The following is a 6,088-nucleotide window of genomic DNA, read 5'->3' as shown; positions in this document are numbered from 1 at the left end:
TGCAAAGTACATAAAAAACACGGTAAAGAATACTTTTTGGGAGGAAACGTGCATTGCATGGAATAACATTAACGGAGCTAATCTTAGTGCCACAGATCAATTACAAAATAGCATATTATGGGCGAACAAAGATTTGAACATAGAAAGCAATGCCAATATCAACAGGAAACATCTAATAGAAAAAGGTATTATTAGACTAGCAGATATATGTAACTTACGAAAGAAAGAATTAATGACAGTCAATGAAATTTCACAAAAATTTGGTGTGCACCCAATGGTTTCAGCGGCAATAAAAAACGCAGTTGTAGTGTATCGAGTACCTAGTGCATCGGGTGTCCGAGGCTCGGCATCGGGCCCCCGGTAATACGAGTGTGAGGCGGCCGCACCCTGCTCGGCTCCAGTCAGAGCCAGCAGTCGAGAGGCTCCGCCCGGCCGCGCAGCACGACAGTGCCTTAGTGTTTTGCACCGCGAGTTTGTGAGAATACATCGGAACCCGGAGACGGCGGTGGACACTACATCTGGCGACGAGGATGAGATCCTGAATACTACCGACGATGAACGTCGAGGGGGTGTCGCCGCCAACTCCGTTCCTGGCGAGACCAGGAAAACCAGCACTGCCCTGGAGTGACTGGATTTTCAGTTTCCACAACTACCTGACTGCCCTGGGAGGTGAGGCCTACAGCACGGAGAGGAAGACGGCTCTCCTTCTGCACTGTGTCGGCGCCGAGGCGCAACGGGTGTACCGTACCCTACCGGTCCAGCCGAGGAGAGAAGACGAAGACGAGTTCCATGCGGCTGAGCGGCAGCTCGCCGAGTTTTATGAACCTCAGGTCAACGTGATCGCGGAGCGGTTCTTCTTCCGGCAGCGACGGCAAGAGTCGCACGAGCCGACGGCCGACTACGTGGCGGCGCTGCGCCGCCTGGCAGTAAACTGCTCGTTTGGACAAATGACAGACGCGATGATACGTGACCAAGTCGTGGAAGCAACAGTGCATCCGATTCTCCGCGAGCGTTTTCTGCAGGATAAGGGCCTGACCCTGGACCGCGTTCTGGAGATCGCCGAGGCATTCGAGCGATCCCGACGCGAGGCGACCGCCATGGCCGGGCCGGCGCGGCCCGCCGCCGACGGAGCGCAGTCACTGCATCAGATATCTGACGCTCGTCAGCGCCGCGGGCGCCGGCCCTGGCGACCCGCCCGGCGGCAAGACGACCGCCGCCCCGCCCCTGCCCAGTTGCAAGCCGACCGTCGCCCCGGACCTGCCCAGCTGCAACCGGACACGTGCCCCAGCTGCGGTCGGCGCCAGCACAATGAGCGCGGTCGGTGTCCCGCTACCGGGGCCACGTGCAGGCAGTGTGGGCGGACGGGTCACTTTGCCGTGGTCTGCTGGTCTGGTGAACGGAACGACGACAGAAGGTGTCACGAGCTGACTGTTCTCTGCTGCGCCGTACCAAATACCGATAAGATGATGTGCGAAGTACAGATGGAGGTACCAGGTATCACGCAGACCGTGAATCTGCAAGTTGACACGGGTGCCACGGTGTCCGCTTTAGGACTCGGCATCGCCAGACGTCTCTTCAAAGGCAGTCGTCTCAATAGAACGTCTGCTCGTCTGTTCGGTTTTGGTCGACACCAGCTTCAAGTGCTTGGCACGCTGCCAGCGCTGGTGACCTACCGTGGACGGCGAGCCAACACAGAGTTCTTCATCATAGATTCCGACGGTGAAGAAGCCGTCATGGGACTGGACCTGCTGAAGCAGTTGGACGTAAACCTGCACCCCGCGAGTGGGGCAATCGATCAGCTGGCGGTCACTGGGAGCGCAGAAGTCCCGGAACCGCCACCGTCTCAGCCCGACCCTGGCGAGATATGCTCACTGACAATGGTCCAAGGCCACCCCGAAGAAGCGGACCTGCATGAAGACAGCTCCGCTGAAGAAGAGGTGATCGCTCTTCTGACAGATGAAGAGAGCGTGCTGACCGAGCAAGACGTCCGCACCGCATCAGCTGCTGATCCTGAGCTGCAGCAGCTGCGTCATCAGATCAAGCGCGGCTGGCCGAGCAGCGCCAAGGCCTGCCCGGTTGAAGTCCAGCCGTACTTCAAGATGAGACACGAGTTGTGGGTGCGCAACGACGACGTCATCCTGAGAGGAGCCCAACAAGTTGTTGTGCCCGTTCAGCTCCGCCGCAGATACCTGGAGCTGGCGCACAGCGCGCACGACGGAATCGTCCGCATGAAACAGGCGCTGCGGAATCTGGCGTGGTGGCCCGGCATCAACCGTGAGGTGGAGGAGCTGTGCCGAAGTTGCGAGCGCTGCCAGCACAGCGACGCAGTCCTCTCCCAGCGCGCACGCCCTGCGCCCATGCAGCCAGTCGACCTGCCGGACCGCGCCTGGTCGAAACTGGGAATGGATATCGTTGGTCCAATCAACGGAGCACCAGCGACTGCCCGTTACGCCATCACTCTGATTGACTACAGAAGCAAATGGGCGGAAGTCTGCCTGACGTCATCGACTGAGACTGAAGACGTCATCAAGTTCTTGTCAACTGTGTGGGCCAAAGAGGGCTATCCCGACGAGATCGTGACGGACAATGGGCCTCAGTTCACGAGCAGGGAGTTCACTGCGTATCTGGCCGCCCGAGGGGTGAAGCACACCAAATCGTCCGTCTACTGGCCTAGAGGCAACTCCGCCGTAGAGCGCTTCAACAAAACGTTCAAGTCGTGGATCACAGACTGTCCACCAGCAGCGTTCATTGACGAGGTACGCAAGAGCCTGGCGGTGTATCGAGCCACCCCACACACGACAACTGGGAAGTCACCGTCAGAGCTCCTGCATGGACGACAGATGAGGTTGAACCTGCCTGTCATTCAGCCGTCAACACCAGGAGCCGACAGTGTGGCGTCTCGAGTTCGACGCCGACAGCAGTCCAACAAGAGGTCCTACGACCGCCGCCGTGGCGTGACGACGCCGCGCATCACTGAGGGCGACTACGTCTGCGTGAGACGGCAGGGACACCGCTCGAAGACGTCCTGTCGGTTCACGTCTCCGGTGCGAGTCACTGGGCGCGTCGGTCCCGCAACGTACCGTCTGGCTGACGGCCGGACCTGGAACGCCGCCCATCTGGCCCGTCTCCCATACGCGCCGGCGTCTCCCTCCGCATCTCCCCCCGCTGGGCCCGGCGAGACCACGTCGACCGCCACGACTTCCGAGGCCGACGCCGCTGGCCCGCTGACCTCGCTCGCCGCTGCTTCTCGCCCGTCGACCGAGACAGCTTGCGAGCCGTCGCCGGACGCCGCCGATGTGAGCGTGCAGCGTCCCAGGCGAAGCGACCGTGTCTGTAGACGACCGGACTACTACGTGTCGCAGTGATGCTGTTCCTTTTTTTGCGAGAGGGGGGAATGTGTAGTGTATCGAGTACCTAGTGCATCGGGTGTCCGAGGCTCGGCATCGGGCCCCCGGTAATACGAGTGTGAGGCGGCCGCACCCTGCTCGGCTCCAGTCAGAGCCAGCAGTCGAGAGGCTCCGCCCGGCCGCGCAGCACGACAGTGCCTTAGTGTTTTGCACCGCGAGTTTGTGAGAATACATCGGAACCCGGAGACGGCGGTGGACACTACAGCAGTGCCAACCGCTTGGAGCAATAAAATACGAAACCTTCAGAGAAGTGTCAATGCAACATCTATAGAACAGTTGCAAAATTCATCTAAACCAGCAAGATGGGCATACTCCAAGTTATTAGAACAAGTATTAGATACTACTCGGGGTGAAAAATCGCACACAAAGTGGGAAGCAGAGCTTGAAGGTGGAAGGCGGCTGAATTGGCCTGCTATTTACGCACGATTGCATTACGCTGTTGAAGATGTTAATCTAAAATGGTTGAATTACAGATGCATAAAAAGAATTTTACCAACAAACAAACTTCTTCTTACTTGTAACATCAAAGATACGGATCGATGTACGTACTGTCACCAGGTGGAAACAATTGGACATTTATTCTGGCATTGCCACCGAGTAAGGGCTTTTTGGAGCAGTATTGGTGAGTTATTTAACGGGCGCAATATTACATACAAAGTCGTAGTCACCGGTTTTGAGCACAACGATTCCGCGGTCTGCAAGCGCATCAATACTATTCTTTCATTGGGAAAACAGTTTATATGGTATAAGAGGGAATGCAATAGTCACTTATCTGAGCCCACATTCGTCACTTACCTGTATAACTATCTTAAAGTAGAAAGGTATGCTTATAAAATAAATGATCGAGAAACGAAATTCAACGATACCTGGGGCTCGTTGTTTTGCGCTTTAGCGGAGCGTGTAGAAAGGCAACCGCCTTAGAATATGAAACAAGCACTTTGTGACTAATTATTGTTGTGTGTCACGATGTTTGCGTAGTGCAACATGATGTGTACAGTTTTTTTTCTACGATGGGAAGGGGGAAGGGGCAAATGTCAGGTGTCGATGATACACAATGTTAAAATGACTGTCCTTTGTATGTATGCATATGGTGTTTGTTATATAAAGTGTTAGTGGAAAACGATGTGCGCGCTACAAGCCCCCGCCCCCATGACCCATCCGGGCCAACCCGGGACAGGCCCCTCCTGTGAGGGGCCGGTCGGCCGGCCGGGCGTGCGGAACGCCGACCTAGACGGGTCGACGCTTCGCTCGCCCGGTCGGTGGTTAGGGGGCACCGCCCGGGGCTGCTTGCCGGGCGGTGCGGGCGGGGGCTGGCGGCCCGCCTGGAGCGCCGGGGAGGTAGCCATCAGATCTCCCCGGCTGGGGAGGTATCCCACAGCTCTCCCCGGGGCCGGGACGGCATATGTCACGGATTGACACCGTCCCGGCCTGGCCAGGCGGGTCGCCGATGGGAGCACAAAAATGGTTTATGCTTATTTTTGTTTGTGTTTTATGTGAATTGTGTTAATAAAATGTATGGAAAAAAAAGCACTGTGTGGGCAGAGTATGTCGGATAGATAACCTAATGAGACGCATGTGGCACACACGGGGAATGGACTTCAGCTTTCAGCAACACAATCTATTACTGCCCTGGCCCCTATCGGAATAACGCAAACCGCTATACGAGAGCTCAATATCAGTGGGCGTCGACACATCACTGACGGGTCTTCTCCCGGCTATAATTTACTAATGACCGCCGACAATTCAAATGCACAGTGGTAATCAATGCAACCGTGCCATGCCCATGGACTGGAAGAATTCGCTTGGTTAGGAAAAGACGTCCGTGAAGTTAGCGTCGTATTCCGCGACGGATTCAGCGTCGAGTCCGAATTTCAACTAAACCCAACCTATCCGATGCAGTTTGGGACGCTGATTCCGAATATCGTATTCATTTCAAATTTCAAGGTCATCTTCAAGGTCAAATCACGGATTGAAATTGAGTCCCCGATTTTTCCTACACCGATCGTCCGATCCGATTTCTGAAGGTCGCATTCGAAAGCTAGGGTCAGAATCTCGAATTCCCTAATATATACCTTATTAAAAATATTTGACCTTAAAGGTCAAATCACGGATTGAAATTTTGAGTCCCCTATTTTTTCTACACCGATCGTCCGATCCAATTTCTGATGGTCGCATTCGATAGCTAGGGTCAGAATCTCGAGTTCCCTAATATGTACCTTATTAAAAATATTTGACCTAAAAGGTCAAATCACGGATTGAAATTTTGAGTCCCCTATTTTTTCTACACCGATCGTCCGATCCAATTTCTGATGGTCGCATTCGATAGCTAGGTTCAGAATCTCGAGTTCCCTAATACATACCTTATTAAAAATATTTGACCTTAAAGGTCAAATCACGGATTGAAATTTTGAGTCCCCCTATTTTTTCTACACCGATCGTCCGATCCAATTTCTGATGGTCGCATTCGATAGCTAGGGTCAGAATCTCGAGTTCCCTATTATATACCTTATTAAAAATATTTGACCTTAAAGGTCAAATCACGGATTGAAATTTTGAGTCCCCCTATCTTTTCTACACCGATCGTCCGATCCAATTTCTGATGGTCGCATTCGATAGCTAGGGTCAGAATCTCGAGTTCCCTATTATATACCTTATCAAAATATTTGACCTTAAAGGTCAAA

This window comes from Amphibalanus amphitrite, unplaced genomic scaffold (assembly GCF_019059575.1).
Source record: "Amphibalanus amphitrite isolate SeventyFive unplaced genomic scaffold, NRLGWU_Aamphi_draft 000783F_arrow, whole genome shotgun sequence".
Lineage (NCBI taxonomy): Eukaryota > Metazoa > Arthropoda > Thecostraca > Balanomorpha > Balanidae > Amphibalanus > Amphibalanus amphitrite.
This window is presented reverse-complemented; position numbering follows the sequence as displayed.